Here is a 17,311-nt window from a genome sequence, read left to right as displayed (position 1 = left end):
TTGGTAATAACAATCTAAACACATGAAGCAGATGATGGACTCTGGGGCGGACTGCTCCTCAGTCTTCAACCAAAATGACCAAAAGATGAAAGCCTTATTGAAACAATGATGTCATCGGTGGTGAGACTAGAGGCTGGAGAAGGAGATTTAAACTGCAAAGGAGGACAAAAAAATCAGTTTCCATTCAGACCCAACTGGAGATACTATAAATTTCCCTTGATAATTCTGCACGCTGATGCAAAAAAAAGAACTGTGCAGGAACAAATCTCTCGTGACCCAATTTTTATGATCCAGAGAGGGACCACCTCCTTTTTCCTCTCTGTCAGTCTCCATGTTTGCTTTGACCTTCAAATAGGTTACTGGGAAGCAAGTCACATGCCCATTGGATGTCTTGGCAGCACATTGTTGCTTGTTGGAAACCAAACACACGCTGATGAATTGCTACGAAATCAGGAAGTGTATATATGTGCGCGGCAGACTAGTGGAGGTTAGTGACCTAGAGGTCATTTATCCCCCTCGCCATACTGCCAGGAGAATGTCTCGGCGCTGAAATGCTGCAGGCAGGCCGTGTGGCTGCAATGAGCTCACTTCAAAGGTGTCCATAAATCATGCTGCCATGCATCCAGGACGGCCTCCACCCTCGGCTCCTCGTGTCCCTCAGTTCTCACCCACCTACCCTTTTCTCCTTCTCTCTGCTGCCTTCCAGTAGAGGTTCAGCTCTGTGTGCATTACAAGTTCCCACTTGTCGTTTGTGTTTCGAGCATTTGCATCCACCCACAGCGTAAGAAAAGGATAGTTAAGGGAATTTAATTGTGTAGTGACCTAGCACTGAGCATGTCATGTTAAATCAATCATAGCAGAAGATCAGGGGAGCGGTGGAGTGATAGCGGCGGATGTAAACATGTACTCATCTAAAACTGATTAGCATTGGTATCAAAAAAAAACAGCGTTCCTTTTGATAGAAGACAATAGATCTCGGTGGATTTATCTGAGGCTAATTTAAGTCTCGAGAAGAGCTGCAAGTTCAGAAATCCTATAGCTAGTTTCTCGACTTTGCCAGAAGAGAGCTGCAATCCGTCAGGTCCTTATCTCAGAGTGTCACACACCGGGATCTCTTTATCATGCAGCCATGCAAAACACCATTCATCTTCCCCACCTAATTCATTATCAGTGATAAAATGCAAAGTCTCAGCTGCAGTTGTTAAATGGAGAGACGACGTGAAAACAGGTGCTTTGGTAAACACTGATAGCGTGGCTGAATTATGTTGCTTCCCAAGCAGACCTGTCTATCTCTTTCAATCTATTAACCATGACTCTCACCCGACTCTTGTCCGACCTCATTCCGCTTTTATCCTGCTCCTCTTTTCACTATATAGGAGAATTGTTGGCTTAGAGGGATTTGGACACAACGCTGAACACAAAACAGACACAAACAAAGTGAGAAGCAAGCTGAAACCACAAGGTTCTTGTCATGGCGCTACAACCTGTTCATCAATCAAGTGAAGTGTAAATGTATGTCACGCACCGTGCAAATTACCAGAGTATATGCTCCACCTCAAACATTGGACCAGCAGGATCCAGTGGTGCAGGTAGAGGAAGGTTCAAAGCTACACAGTGCTGCGCAGAGTCGCTGTGATATTCTTCAAACGATCACCACCAACAAGACATGATGTGACCAATCATCACCATCATCACGTATGACTTCTCGTACTATCAGACACTTTTTCCTCCATTCAGCAATCGTTAAACCTTAAACAGTTTCCACTCACCAGTGTTGGGAAAGCGTGCGATGGGATGAGGGATGGGGGTTTTTTAAGGGGGGTTAAATACTTCCACAATGAAGTCATGGTGCTTGTGTCATTGGCCCTCTGCTGTGCTTTGCTCACCGTCTGGCCCGCATTTTACCCATTGATCTAATTTCCACTGCCAACATTGGATGTGGTTCTGTTTGAAGCTGAATGTTAAGGCCCATTAAAGCACTGACGGAATTGCAAACGTATGGTGGACCTTAGGACAAGTAAAGAAGAAAACAACTTAGAGATGCTTGCCAGACTCCTGAGAGGACTGGAGTAAACACACAATGTACAGCTCTGAGTGACGTTCAGTGGGGTGGGAAAATGTGCAACCCTGTGCAGTCCAGGTGTTAACCAGCTTCTTGCATCCTGGTGCTGTGCTGGTTTGAATTGATGCATGCTGTTAAAATGTAAATAAATCTGAATTCTCTTTTCTCGGCGAGATCACAAATATCCTCACTGATATTCAAAACTGAGACGTACTCTGATCTATCTTCATTTTTTAAAAATATTTGAGCAGCCTCCCACTTGTTTGAACTGCTTAAGCTTCTCATTGGGCCAGCATTTACCAGTTTATGTCCATTTATATAGCATCTGTGTGCAGACTGGTGGCAGAGATGTGTTACATTTGCACTTTGCTGCTGCTAATGTGGTCAAGCATCATCTCTGTAGGTGGTTTGGCTGAATGCCCGACACATACTCAACTACATCAAGCTGCTGGTTTTAATGGGGGTCCTTGTCTGTCACATAATTTTTCCGACATCACAGAGACAGCTTTATTTCTACGCATAATGGCAGAGAACTGCACAATAACTCTTCCTGCTCAAATAAGACCACGTACGAGGTGTGTCAGAAAAGTTCCAGGAGTGGTGTCACAAAAGATATATTTCAAACCTAAACTACAAACTATGAGTTTCCCCCTTCAGACGATCAACCAGCACGTCTACAAAGAGATCCTTGCATCGTTCAGAAGAGGCCAGAGTTGTTGCAGGACAAGTTGTGGCTGCTTCACCATGACAACACGTCTGCTCACAATGTCCTGAGCATCCGACAGTTCCTGGCTGAGAAGAACATCACCGTGCTTGAGCAACCTCCCTACTCACCCCACCTGGCTCCGTGCAATTTTGTCTTCTTCCCCAAGCTCAAAGGGGTCATCAAGGGGACCCGTTTAGAAGACGTGGATGACATCAAGATGGCTGTGATGATGGAGCTGCAGAGGATCCCAGAAGAGTCCTTCCAAGAGTGCATGGTGGCGAGGCAGAGAAGGCTGGGGGAGTGTGTTAGATTCCAGGGGGATTACTTGGAAGGGGAAAACTTGTAGTTTGGATTTGAAATATCTTTTGTGACACCAGTGCTGAAACTTTTGTGACATACCTTGTACATCACACTACGGTTATCGGCAAGAAGTGAAATCCACACTCGACTAAGGACTCTTAACACGACCATTTCCACATTTTCATATTTCTTTAGGACTGATGACAACGAGGCCCAGACGTCTGTAATTTTTCATTAAATTGCTCCAAAGAACACCAAGTTGCTATTCTTCTACAACACTTCACTTTGCCCGCTGTACATGTATTGCATTGAGACATGCACGGCAGCAAGGGCTAAACTGTATGCAACAGAATCTCTACAGCTTGGGATATTTCATATGCAATAAGTATTGTGGATTGCGATCATCAATTTTTATTTATTTTTTTGTTAATTTTGGAGAATTGTGGTACCAGTTCAGCATCAGAATGGTCGTACCACAGGACTGCATTCTTAAACATAAGTAAATGTATTTGAAAATGTATGCAAAATATGTACAAAATCTGTTTTGTTTCTTCATGTGCTCATTCACAGTCTTAATAATTCAAAAGTAGAAAAGGTTTCTACTTGCAATTTTTGTGGAAACATGTGGGTTTCCCTCCTATGTTGCAGATAAACATTAATACTAGAAATTCAGGAGGGCGAAAAAAGAAGGAAATAAACATAAAACGCTCCAGGCTCAGTGCTGTACGTGAGGACTGATGGTTGGACAAGGATGGACAGCCCTGATGGTTTTTGTATCTAGAGGGTCTTCCAGCACCACATGATTATGCTAAATACCAGTCAAAGCAAAACAACACCTACAGAAGTCTCTGGTGCAGGACGTCCGTGAGTCATTTTGTAGCTGTGTTAAATGTAAATGATGGCCCTCTGGACCGAGTTATGTCCGATCACTACAAACATCCTGAGCCCAGTTTGATCTGCTGGTTGTGAACACACTGTCAAACACAGCAGTACTTCATTGTAATGATCTCACTTCACCACTTTCAAGGACTTTTATTGCATAAGGTGAATGAAAGATGATGCCAGATGTATCGGGGGAGTCACAACATGTTCTCTCGCTTGTGTACACGTGTTGTGATAAAGGTAAATAGCTGTTGAATTTTCTGCAGATTAATAGAAGTTTTCCAAGACAGAAAGGTGGCACACAGAGTAAACTATACACAGTAGGGACTTACATTTGTCTTCAATTACACCTTTCTGCGACAGCTCATTGACTGATGTGCCAGTAGACCATAATAATGTGTTCGGGCAACTCCTCTCAATCTCAACTTTTTATTTTCTCTCTTCAGCTTCAACTTAAGAAGCCACAACATCCCTCCTTAGTTCTGTCTTACTCGTCCCTGTCGTACATCACCGTCGTCTTCTCGTCCAGGGGGCTGACGTCCTTTTATAGCCACACGAAGGACACTTTCTGCCATTTATGGCTCCTCCAAGGCACTACACGGGGGCCGGTCAGTATCCCATGAAGGTGAGGGAAGACAGGAAAGCGAAGGAGGCCAAGAGACGGCCTGCCCACTTCCTATTTCTATTAACTGCAACTTTGATGGCTTTACAAATCAAAGTTTGCCAAAGCAGTGCCAAGCACACTTTCCGCTGTGTATTTTCAAAAGGGCCCAATTGTCATATACAGTTCAATTTAGTCACTTACATAAATCCACACCTCAGCGTATGTAGCAAGTCTGGCTTGTCTCAGCCTGTCTCCTCTGAAGAGTCTAACATTGTGTCTCCGACAGAGCCATAGAAACGAAAGTGAGAGGTTGAAACAATGCAAGCGTGCGCGTATGCCAGTAAATACTAGCGAGGAAATAACACAAAAGAACGACGATGGAGTGGGATGGCGCAAGACGCTCTCTCGGTAAGGAGTCACATTCTTGATCACTTGCTAGTTTCATCATGCAGAGCAGGCATTTTTACAGTGTTTACTTTTAGCGAGGGGGAATGCTCTGTCTCACAGCTGCACTCTAAATAAACAGCGCTGTATTTATCGGAGACAAGATAATACACTTCTAATCTGAACAAGTAACAGCTTTTTATGCACTCCAACATGTCAGGTCCTTGTGGTTCATTCCTGAAAGAAAGTTGTGCAACAACAAAGAGAACATTTGTGCATTCTCAATTGAGAAAAAAAAAAAAAAAGTGCACATGCTAAACACGAATGCCTCGCCTACACCCGAACTCTCCTGATTGCTCTGTGTTGTGATATCACAGCCTGGGTTCATTCTCTGCAGATGTGGGAACCAACCCCATTAAGTGTTTGGGAAGCAATCAACACCGATGCAGTTGGCATTGCGGCAAACTGAAGTTACAAGCCATATAAAGACACAACTGCCACAGCAGCAGGGGATGAAGGTGGAAATACAGTAGTGGCATGGCGGAGCAAACAGTGCACGTACACAGAGCCAAGGTTTAATTACCTCTCCGAGACATCTGTTTTGAGAAGTCCTGCTAGCATGTTGTTGGAGAGAAATACTTTGTTAACAGCCTGCTCTCTCTAGGGGTTGCAGTGTTTTGAAAGGTGGCATTTTGAGCTTCAGGCACTGTGCCCTTGTTTGATGCCTGCTGTGTATCACTGCGTGGTTAAGAACTGCTGGCCACATGCTTTCACATTATTGCCCAATTAAGCCAGTGTACAAGAACATTCAACGGGAAGGATGACGACATCGTTGCTTCCACAAAAACAAATCCGCTCTGTCAGTTCTACGTAGGCTGATGGTTGCCGTTAAATTATTGTGCACTTACTCATACTATAGCTATTTTCTATGACATGTCCCAACTTAAAGAAACCGTGGTGGGTAAGGGGGAGTCAGCCAGCTTCAATGATTTGTTATTGAATTCTTTACTAAGTCTACAGTAAGTAAGAAAACTGCTTTTTAATAGTGATCCCATTCTGACAGAAGCCATGATAATCATCATAACGGTTAGCGGGCCCATCAATAACAACATTATCCAGAAGATCCCTCTCTTAACCCAGACATAAAGATGTGGTGTTACAGTATGAAGTGTAAGCCTTGGCTCTTTATTTTGTCATCTGTCTTAGCAGAGACATATCAGGGTAGAATAACATCTTATTACCTTGTGTTCTGGAGAAATTCTCCTCACTCCACATTCTTCTCCTCAAGTGCCTCCATTACCAAAGGCTATCCTATGATTTAGCCACAACCCAACATAACCATTAGTTATATGAATTTATAATGCACATTGCATTACCAGTTGTATAAAACCACTGCAATTTGTCCACAGACTTGAAATTTGTGTCTCTCACAGTCCTCCCTTCTCCCTGCTCCTCGATGGGACTTGCAACATTTATCCCCTGTATAGACATGTACTGTTTATCCAGGGAAACATCTTTTATAGGCCCAGTGTATTGAGCAAACGATGACATTATGCAATTGCGCACACATTTTGGAGGAGTTTTTTTTCTTAAACCCACAACAGAGGTGAAGGAGTTCCCGTTCCCAGGAACAAACCTGCGCAGGTTAGGCTACACGATGGCAGACCTGGTAATCGTCGCATTCCTTTCATCAAATCCTGTGAATTTGTACGCGCCATACACTTCTGCTGCATGACTCTACCTTCCTCCCTTTAGGCGAGGGTGCAGGGAAACAGTCACGTCTGACTCACACGTTTCTGTAACGCAAGACAAAATGTGATGATGCAGCAGTGAATCGACAAGATCCCTGCACCCAAACAACATCTGTTTCATGTGAGACAACCCGAGAGGAAACAGTGATAAGGTAGAAGCAGGTTCCGTTCATTCAATGTGTAATAAACACAACAGACAGCTGCAGAAAAAAAAAAGAAACGAAGTCCATCAGGTGAAAGGAGGAGTGAGGCAAAACATAGCCCCATTCTTTCATAGCATATAATTACTTTGTATTAAACTACTAAGCGTGTAGTTATGAGGCATCTGCAATTTTGTGCTGACAATTTGGTATTTCCTCTAAAAACACAATTTCCTTTGAGAGCAGCAGGTAAGTGCTGGGTATAGACCTGTAATTGTATCCCTCAAGGAACATAATTACCCCATTAGCACAGAGTCAGTTACCTTTCGCACTCCTTAGCTGCCTATATAAAGTTTATGCTCTCTTTACATAAAATCTCACATAGAGCGAGCGATGTGATGGAGAGTGTCGAGAAAGCGCGTGAGGCACGATGACTGGATTGTGAGGCGGGGGCACGTCACCTCCCACAGGGGCCCTGGCTCGCCGGATCAAGTTTCAGACGTTTACCAACAAAGCATCCATGGAGGAAGTCTTGCGACCCTCACAATAACACCACAGCACCTGGCCATCCCCACACAGGAAATCTGAGGTCACTTCCCCCCTTTCAGGGAATGCAGACACACTCCTGCTGCCAGCCACGCGCCCCCACATCCTATTGAGGAGGAAACTGACTACCAGTGGGAAAGACACACATTCAAACCAAAAGGAAAATATAAATAAGCATCTACATTATGAAATATATATATATATATATAGAGAGAGAGAGAGAGAGAGAGCTGGGATCATGTGAGTTTTCATGTTTTTTCACTTATTTCATCGACAGACACACATGGGAGTGGGTTCTAGACAGGTTCTGTTAACACTGAAGCGGTAAGGGTTTCAGTTTGCCTTATTTGGTCTTGCGTATATGTGAGATGTGTTTTTTTTGGTCAGTCAAAACAACTAAAAGCTGGATTGGGTTGCATTTTTAAAATTGTGATTGGAATTACATAGATAAGAGTTTAAAAACATCCTCATAGCTGCATTGGAGAGCGCAACGTGTCCGAGCGTCAGCAAATAAACCGACACCGAGCGTACGCAAAGACAAAACAGCCAAAGAAGACTGTAAATGAGCACTTGATAAGGAAGACAATGCACGTCTTAACTGTCTTAACTAAGCAGAACCACATTCTGAAGCTTATTAAATATACCTTCTTGGGAAAACCTGTTGTGTGAATGCACCCTTGGAGATAATGTGGCATAAAGAAATCCCAGAAATACAAACTATGCCCTCTGTGACACCGCAGACTGACGGACAGCTGCATAATGTCAAAAGAGAAACTACTTCAACACAAATCTAAATTCTGCTCCCAAACCACCTGCAAACACTTGACCGCCGATTCCTCCATCATTATCATTGGCCCGGTTTCAAACGGTGCCAACACATAAAACCAGCCACAACCAGTCCGAGTCATTTAGTTGCAGTCCCGCTGCAGTTTAAAGCTGGCTGGGGTCCAGCCGCCAACCTAACCTTTGGAAAACATTGAGACCTCCGAAGAATGCGACCACGGTCAATGAAACAGGGAGAGAGAGAGAGAGAGAGAGGGGAAGAGGAAAAAAAGCAAACAAATACATTATACAGCCTGTGGGCTCTGTCAAGGCAAGCTTCCCAGCTGCTAAATGGGACAGAATGACTGGCTTTTGGCTGCTAGGGCATTATTTCTATTTGTTACTCTGACCAAGAGTTTCTATAAAAATAACCTGTCAACGGTGGGAGCACGGCGTAATATCTCAGAGAGCAGATCCCTTCAAGGTGCAAATTGTGCAGCAACAGACAGAAAAGAGAGGTGCTGAGGTGAACTTTACAGCTGTGGTTTGAGGACTTGTTGTCTTCAAGTTCAATCATGCGTTATTCAAGAGTTCAGCGACAACGACAGCGCAGTGGGTTTAATAAATGGCTAAGAAACTTAAATAATTACATTTTTAAGTTCATTCTAAAACAAATGTTTGTATTTTAACAATGGATCATGTGACAGCGTGCACATGAAAAGAGTTTGCTCATTGGGATGAGCCCACAGAGAACTAGCAGCCAACTCCACAGGTCCCCTCAACTGTGGAGCGTGTCAACATTTTTCAGCTCATTATTTTGGCCTGACCCATAACTGTACTCCACTCTGAGCCTCTTCACTCTCAGCCGCAGGGAGCTGTTTTCATCAGAAACACCCTGATATACTAACAACACACCATGTGTAAGGATTGAATATACAATAAATAAGTTACAGTAACAGATTTTTAACTGTTAAGAGCCAGTAGAGAGCAAGACTGAGCTAAAATGAAAGTAAATATTGTAGCCAGCAACATGCCTCCAATTCAATAGCTAGGTTGCTTCCTATCCACTGGATGTGTAAACACGCAACTGTAGGTGAACCATGTAAATTATATGCTGATGATAAGTAAATGTTGTGCACAGATGTGGCCTATAGTTTGCTTCTGCCGCTGCCAAGTCACCAACAACTCAGTTATTGCAGATCTAAGGAACGAAGAAAGTGAAATTTTCTGCTGAAGTCTTCACTTTAAACAGAACCTTTCAGAGTTTCTGTGTGTCAAAGGTCCATGAAGGTCTCTGAAATGTATTAAATATCCTTCCTAACTCAGTGGAGCTACACTTAGAGAATAAAAGTGTCCCACTTCAGATTCTAAGATGACAGTAAATGTATTATCAGGACTGAGTGCAAAAGGATTTCCTCTTCTTAACACTTCCCAAACACACTGTGTCCGTATCAAGTCTAGTTGTGCGTCTAAATTCCAAGTCAGACGTCGCTTAAAGTTCTTTCAACTGGAAAGACAAAAGATGCAGAAATGGCTTTTAAAAAAAGAAACAATATCTGAATCTTTTCATCCTCCTTATCAAACTATATCTCGTGTCAGGCTGCTTCACTTTCCCACTGCACCCACATGACGCAACAGGTGAAACGTCAAACACGTCGTCATGGGGATGACGCTACTACTCTGGGCTACGATGTGATGAGGTACGCCCAAAACAAACCCAGGAGCCGCAGCGCTGCACACCCATCCCAGACGCACACTACCATATCCCACTTCCTCCTGCTGAAGAAAAGACAAGTTTAGCCTGAGGGACTTCTGCTCTCTGAGGCATTCACACGTTGCTCAGCTGGGAGCTTCTGTGACACAACAGTTGTTCCTTAATCCTTCCTCCACACAGTTCAGTGGGTCACACAAGCTCATACAGTGTGTTCCTCCACTGAGGGGTTTGTTAGTGTTTTATTGCACTTTAGTTGCATCTATGAACATACAGTGTACTACAAGTGCAGGTGATCTGAGTGACAGAGAATAAAGAAAAAAAAAGGCATAAACACAGAAAGCAGAAAATCACATAGGGCGGACAGAAAATATCCAGACCCCTTCACTTGTCTCAGTGTTTGTCTTTGCAGGCTTTTCCCCAGGCAGTGTGTTTAACTGAGGTAAGAAGTATCAACACTTGTCATAATGTCAAGCCCACGCCTGCTTTCATCTCAACACACACACTTCTTTTGTTTTTACTGGGCTGATAAAACGACATAAAGGAGCAAATAAGATCCCAAGGTGTTGAATTACACATTTAACCATCACGATTATAACATGAAGCCTCATAAAATATTGGATAGTCGGCATAAAGGTGCAGTGATTTAAATTATTTGTTGCTTGTATTCAAACATTTCATTGATTATTTATGACACCATCCATGAGTTTAAACAGCAAAGATTATATTCCCACAACATAAAATCCCCCTTTTTCATAAGTGTTTTGTAAACTTCCTCTGAGGCCCTCAGAGAGGTTAAAAAGTGCAAAGAGAGGAAAAAAGAGAAAGAAAAAAAAAGTTGAGTCCTACCAGGAGTAACGTCTGAAGTCTGGAAGCACCTTTGCAGCTTTGACAACCCGCCTCCTCCTCTCTGTCAGCAGACACTCGCTCAGATCAGATCGCAGATCGCTCCTCCGACGGATCACGATCGTCGCCCGCCAGCTGTAAAACTTTTTTGTGCGCGCCTGTGAGTGAGTGTGTGTGTGTGTGTGTGTCTTTTTCTTCTGACTGTAGTCAAACCTCTGCGGCGGAGAGGGATGCAGCTTGCCGGCTACTTTTGTCCTTACTACTGAGGAAGTTGCTGGTGAGTCACAAGATCCCGCCCCCCCAAAAAAACATTCCTCCCTCCCTCCAGCGACTTCAAACGAGCCCGGAGAGAAGTCCAGGCAGCAAGCACAGGGTAGATCCCAGCAGGGCCCTTTGTCTCTCATTTTCTCTCACTTTTAATATAGTTTTATGCTTTAGTGGGATCTGTGTGGTTTGAATACGCCAAGAGTGCATCCAACAAGGTTTATGGGAAAAGTTTGATGAGTTGGCAGCACTTTGATTACTTTTTTTTTAATCAATCAACCATTTAATCAATCTCAACAGAGATAGACTTATGGAAAATGAGCCACAAATACATCTGTGTTTAAAGTATTTATATGTAATGGGGTTTAGGTGAGTCATGTATGAATGGAGAGTTGATATGCCGTTTAGTCTAAATTGCTTTAAACAGTTACTGAGCTGAAACATTCCTAATATGAAGATTAATTTGTGAACGTGAACCCGCATCGCTTGACCTTTAAGTGACCTTTACCACCAATATTACCAAACAGGGTAAAAAAAACCCAACCAAACAGTGAAATGACATTTCTCCATTTCACAGCGTGGGTACGTTCTCCAGTCCTCGTGTTTCATTTTTGTCGTGACTCAACAAGTGGGAGTTACGGTTTCCCATGTACGAAAGCTATCCTTACACCTGATAACTTGAGTCACTGCTGTTAATCAGTAAATGCCCGACGCATTAAAAAACACACAGCTGTTGACAGAAGCACCACCCTGTGAGATAGACGGCATTTGTTCCTCAGCCTCTTGTGACATTTAAGGAGTGATATCCAGCTGGCCAGTCACCGTACGCTTACTGCGGCTGGTGTTTTCAGCCTTATCTGCTGCAGTTCAAACAGGGTACGGCTGGAGATTGGCCAATAAGAAGTGTTGTAAGCTCTTACCAAGACTGTGGCCCTTCACTGGAAATTAGGAAATTAAGATTTGTTGTATGTTTTATAGATGGAGGAGGAGAAAACATCTACAAGACTAATAGGGTTAAGCTTCAAACAAACTCCACCAGGTTCCAGTTTTTAATGAAGAATGCTGTTTGAAAACCAATCATAAATCTTTCCACAGTTCAAACTTTAGTGCAATATCAAGGGTTTTAATGCCTCTTACAGTGCACTTGTTTATGCTTTGATTATAGGATGGTGACAATCGAAGGCCGAGTGAAAAACATCCCAGAGAGAAGGATGAGATGTAATAACTGTTGATAGAGTGTGGATGGCCTCTTTCAGATGTTTTTTCTTGGAGGGAATTCATAAAGTTACACTCATATGTACACATTTCTACTAAAGAAGTGGCTTTGTAGTGAGAAAAACCAGTTCCTTAACTCATGGCCTGAACTGTGCATGTGAATATCAGACTGAAACGTGTGTGAGGTGAGGAAGTTCTACTGAAACCCCAAATTAATAGAAAACAAGAAAAAAAAAACCCAGTGTGTCCACAGCTTTATAGGCACTGGGAACACTGAGAATCAATCAGCTATTCAAACATTTTGGGGACGCCATTTGTTTCCTTTCTTGCCACTCATGTCTGTACGATAAAGTAGCTGCTGATATTTTAGCGAGTTGCTTTACTGTTCAACTTCTGAGAAACAGCTGGAGGACAATCCATCAAACACATACAAGAGATAAGAGCAGTGATACAGTGACGTGTTTATCACTCAAGTACGACTTTTTTTAGGGAAGTTGCCGCTGAAAAGTATGACAAATAACAAAAAGTCATTGTGTAACGACTCCAAGGAAAATTGCGTTTCTCTTCTAAACAAACAGCCTGTTGCACTACAGGACTAAACCATTTGCTTTTATGCTTCAAACTTTACTTTCAGTATCAGTGGAAATCCTGCAAAGCATATTGGGCATGCTAAAAATTCAAAGCATTAAACACTATTATATTATTATATTTAGTATATTTGCTAATTTGATTAATGTGATTTTTGTGTGTGTTTCTGTAAATGCAAAGAAGGTTAAAAATATATATATATACTGTACATGAAGTATGTCATTGAAATTGCCCCAACATGTGCCTCCCATTTTTCATGGTTCTGTTACAAGTAACAGAGTGTGATCCGTACTGGTCTGACCCCTCAATTCTCCACAACCCCCTAATTATAAATTCTAATTTTACACTCTGAGGCGTGGTCCTGTCAGACTGTGTGCAACAAATTAGAGGATATCTGCCTGTCAATTCATCATGGTGGAAAACGGCCTGATGACTCCTTCAGCTTTTCAGTCTTTCTCGGGAAAAGGTCAAGCGTAGCTCTTCTTACCTTATGTGTGAACCACTTCTCTGAAAAATTAGCCATGAATGGGTAATAGTAGTTAACATGTTTAATGTATGTATATTTACAGTGAAGAAGACAAAGAAAACGACAAGTGTCAAAGTAGAAGCTGTACAGATATGTAAAGAGTCATAAAACTTTATTTAAGATGTCTTCAAACCAGAATAAAATACAAACATACATTATCTTTTTAAGCAGGATGTGAAGAGAGATCGTAACGTCACAACTAACTGTCCTGCTCTGCTAAATTACATTTACATTCGTGCTACACTGCCTACCGTAAACTCCCCTTGGATGTGTGGTTTGAGTGAAATCAACTCTAATGAGCATCATGACCCCGAGCATCAGACTAATGGGGCAATTAAATTGTTAAATGTCCCACTTAAGTAATATGCAGGTATGGGATGAAGCATTGGCTCGTGTCAGTTTTCACCACGTACATAATGGCAAGTGGAAATTGTGGTGTTGTGCGTTCATGTAACAAAAACATTGTTATTTCCAATGGTGTGATGCCCGAAACCTCACACAGTCATCGTGAGTACAGACACTAAAAATGCCTTTACAATGTGTTTGTAGCTTTAGATACAGGGGCACGTGGAGTATAATGTGCTGACTTTCAAAGATAAGCTCAAAACAATCCATCAAAACACCTTTAATTTATAGAAGATTTAGATGATGCCAGCAATTACAGCTTCTTGTTTCACTACTGCATCATCTAAAAACCTGTTTGCTTGTCACCACTTTGCTGCCGTGATTGTTTCGAGTGTAAAACCAGCTGAGGTACAATATACTCTGTCAAAACTCAAGCAGAGAGAATAAGCACTTAATTGTAGACAATTTTGTTTTACAAGAGTTTGTGGTTATGGGCCTATGGTAAGAATCCCACCCAGGAGTGCACCTATACTGTTGGCTGCTGGGTGCCTGAGATCAAGAAGCCAAGTGTAACAATACTCCAATGTAGTGGAAAAGCTCTGCATTCAAAATCTAATGGTGAGTGTAATATGCTACATTATTTGACTGCCAGTGTTGATGTGTCCACACATAACCCAGAACTATACCATTGTAGCAGCTTGTGGTGGAGCTAAATTTAACTGGAATCCGATGGTTCCCCGTCTAGAGGTCAGTCATAAGAGTCATGGGGTGATTAATGAGGAAGGAAGGACCAAAAAAAAAAAGTTTTCGCAACACAACTTTTCACTTAGTTTCCCTAATCTTGAGTTTTTTGTGAAATCATTTTACCCGATATAAACTAAAGCAGCTCAGGGCTTTAGAGGGCTGCTAACAAGCCGCACACATCGGAAATATATAAAAGTTGTCCCAGCAAGACCCTGCATGTGAAGTCACAGGACAAGATGGCTGGGAAACCCTGGTGGACTCTTTCAAATGTGTTTTATAAGATTACAATGTTTCTTTTAGGAAATTCTAAATCTTGAATGTAATTAATTTGTAACTGCAGCTGTCAAATAAATACAGATGAGTAAAAAGTACTATATTTCCCTCTGAACGTGTAATACAAGCACAAAGTAGCTGAAAGTAGAAACGCGTAAAGCACAAACTTCAGTATCGTTTCCACCCCTGCAAACAATGACATACAACAGCCTGACTTCTGAATTCGTCTGATGCTGTGTGTTTTCTTTTCTCAAGGAAATACAACTAAATAATCTCACCGGAGGAACTTCTGGTTCATGCATTTTTCGACTGGGCTGGCCAGGCGGCTCGCTGCAGATGAGGACCAACCATGGTCAGGGGAGACATACCAAAGTCCTGAGCTCAGCCCAAGTGCAGCAATATGTCAGCAGTGTTATTTTTACAGGGTCATATTAGAAAACCGAATGGCTCTGCATCTGCCCCACAAGGGCATTCCTCCATTGCTGACCCTGAACAAACCCACAAGCATTTGTGCTTCTGTTCTTGCATTAGCTTGTTACAAGCCCCTGATTTCCAAAGTAGTATTTACCCCCGCCGTGGCTCACCAGGCATTTCACTTGTAATGATAAATACTCACATGAATTAAACAGCACGGAGCCCAGTAAGTCAGAACGCAGACATTTAACCCGTAAATCCTGGCTGCCGTCTGTGTTTGCCTAGTTAAACATATGTTAGTGGGTGAGTGGATCAGTCAGGCCTTGGGCTGAAACTTTCACAGGAATCGGGGTCATTAGCCATCAGACTGATAAACAAGCCTGTGACATAATGTGGAAACACTGATCCCATTCATAGGTCTCATCACCCGCAAAACATTCTGCATGCCGAGCAAATCTCACACATATAAAACAAATTCCTTGCGGTCGGTGGGGGGATAGTGAGCTTCATGGGGGAAAAAATGGCTGTTTAGTGGAATATCACTCTCTGTCTTACTGGCTTCTCACATCCACAAAGAGTTGGGAGTCTGGGTGAGATTAGGGGACTGGTGCCGCTGTGGCTTTGTCTTTGTCTGTCTTCTCCCCAAAATATCATGTCAGGAAGTGGATAGTCTTTTCTTCCAGGCAGGAGTGGTGACCCCATCATCTTCTGAGTTCCTGCTGTTCTTTTTTTCTCTCAAAATGGAGAGAAAAACAGCCCAGAAGAGCTTCATGTATATATTTAAGTTCTCTGCATGTGAGCTGGGATCATAATCTGTTAGTTCTACCTTTGGGATACACACAGCAAAATGTTGATGGTTTGTTTCCTGTTTGAGAGTGTGTTAATTTAAAAAAAAAAAAAAAAAAAACACTATACAGAATCTGCATAATCTCTGTTAGGTCTGTTGATCAGGACATAAATCAAAATAGGGGTTTGGAACCCAAAAGAAAACGTGCAGTAAATGTTCATGTTGGAAAAACATAAACTTGTTAGCAATTAGTGTAAACTGTGCGCTCTGGCAAATGCTGGCTCTTATTATCATGACCAAAACAGTTTGGTGTATTACGCAGTGCAGCCAAAACATATTAAATCAGCAGTGCTGTGATCCTCACTTGTTTTACGTCCTTCTCGTGCCAAGACTGGCTTACGCACAGCTTGAGAATGGCAGGCACCAATCGCATTGGACTCCTAGTTGGATAAATGTGCTTAATCCCACTTCCCTTTGCCAGTAAACACTATCATGCAACATTTGTAGTACTAAATATTAAAGGCCAAATTAAGTATTACAGGGTCTTGAACTTACGTTATTAGCTAAATATATATATTATGAAGGAAACTGGCCGATCAAGTTGTTTTAAATGTATTGTATTTTCATTGGTGTCCTCATTTCTCATTATTATAACACCAGGTGGGAAGATGTTTATTAAGATTCTGTATGTCAGAAAGAGTAGCAATGCAACAATACTTCCTTACATGCGAACACTTCTGCATTCACATGTGCAAAGTATTATTTCACCAGAGCAGCTTCTGTAAATGTTCAACAATTACATATTCCACCATTTCATAAACAGTACTAGTGCAAAAACACACGCACACAAAATATTTTAAAGTTGCAGCTGATTTACATGGTAATCAATTTTAGTAATTTTACATGGCAACATATAAAAACAATGCTTTATGGTTTCTAAATTGGCTATACGTTTTGTATGTAAAAATAGAATAAACAAATTGGGCAAACTAATGGCCATAGCTATCAAAAAATTACATTTCCCAGTTGCGTCGTAGGGTGATGGAACAATAAAACAGCGTCAAATGGAAATACCCAAATAAATGTTAAGCACCTATAAAGTGTACTTAAGTGCTGTGCTTGTACCACCTCTGTATAACACTTCTATCATGTCAGCCAAAGGACACAGACTGTTACTGTCATACAGACACATTTTAGATTATACATATATGCAACAGCGCCCCCTAATGTTAAAATGCAGATCTGCATCGACACAAATAAATTCAATTTAACGAAAAGTTGACTTTTTTTGTTTCTCTTTTTCTTTAAATAATACTAATAAAAAATTGTAAATATTTTTATTTTAGTTTTAAAAAAATCCACAAGGCTCTTCTGTGATCTTTTCAGTGAGACTTTTGCTGCGAATCTGCGGAAGTGAAATGAAACCGAAGCCGACGTGAAGCCGGCAGGAACCCACGTGTT

The 17,311-nt window shown here is 42.0% G+C and overlaps 1 protein-coding gene across 1 annotated transcript in view; it reads right to left on the bottom strand.

The window, feature by feature from the left end:
• fhl3a (four and a half LIM domains 3a) overlaps window positions 1-10,938 on the bottom strand; it is a 28,100-nt gene extending 17,162 nt beyond the window's left edge. The window contains exon 1 of the mRNA XM_008291894.1: window positions 10,698-10,938. The gene's annotated coding sequence lies outside the window, so the exon portion shown is untranslated. The remainder of the gene's footprint in view (window positions 1-10,697) is intronic.
• Window positions 10,939-17,311: the final 6,373 nt, after the last annotated feature.

The sequence above is a fragment of the Stegastes partitus genome, unplaced genomic scaffold, assembly GCF_000690725.1.
Source record: "Stegastes partitus isolate 25-593 unplaced genomic scaffold, Stegastes_partitus-1.0.2 Scaffold768, whole genome shotgun sequence".
In the NCBI taxonomy this organism is placed as follows: domain Eukaryota; kingdom Metazoa; phylum Chordata; class Actinopteri; family Pomacentridae; genus Stegastes; species Stegastes partitus.
Note: the sequence above shows the minus strand (reverse complement) of the source record. Positions and strands in the feature narration are given on the sequence as shown.